Source organism: Cariama cristata, unplaced genomic scaffold (assembly GCF_000690535.1).
Source record: "Cariama cristata isolate BGI_N322 unplaced genomic scaffold, ASM69053v1 scaffold22172, whole genome shotgun sequence".
Lineage (NCBI taxonomy): Eukaryota > Metazoa > Chordata > Aves > Cariamiformes > Cariamidae > Cariama > Cariama cristata.
Genome location: NW_009605808.1, coordinates 1,391 through 1,754, shown reverse-complemented (window position 1 = coordinate 1,754; position 364 = coordinate 1,391). Strand labels below are relative to the sequence as shown.

The 364-nt window shown below is 52.5% G+C and overlaps 1 protein-coding gene across 1 annotated transcript in view; it reads right to left on the bottom strand.

Moving 5' to 3' along the window:
• The window catches only part of AK4 (adenylate kinase 4), a gene marked incomplete at its 5' end in the record, with an annotated part of 5,655 nt that overhangs the window by 4,718 nt on the left and 573 nt on the right, over positions 1–364 (bottom strand). The window lies entirely within an intron of this gene.

Genomic DNA, 364 nt, shown 5'->3' with positions numbered 1-364 from the left:
CCCGGACCACAGATCTGGCCAACATCCCGCTGCCGGGCTCCTCGTTTTCTTTAAAACAACGTCCGTGCCAAATACAGGATGCTAATAATGCCTATTCCTACACGCACTGAGCCACACCTGCAAATTCGGGGGCCTCGGAGGAGGTTTCCAGTAAAGCCATGAGGACGAATGATGCATTTGAGCAACGCTCGCAGATCCGGCAGCATTTGGCTCATAGGCACAGAGTTTCTGTGTGCAACCATCATCAGAAAAAGCCGGCGTCGTCATTTATAAACGATCCGAGGAGGTGCAAATTCACCATTTCGCATGCGAAAGGCGGCAGTAAACAGGCATCACCAGCGAGCCCACGCGAAAAGGCAAACCT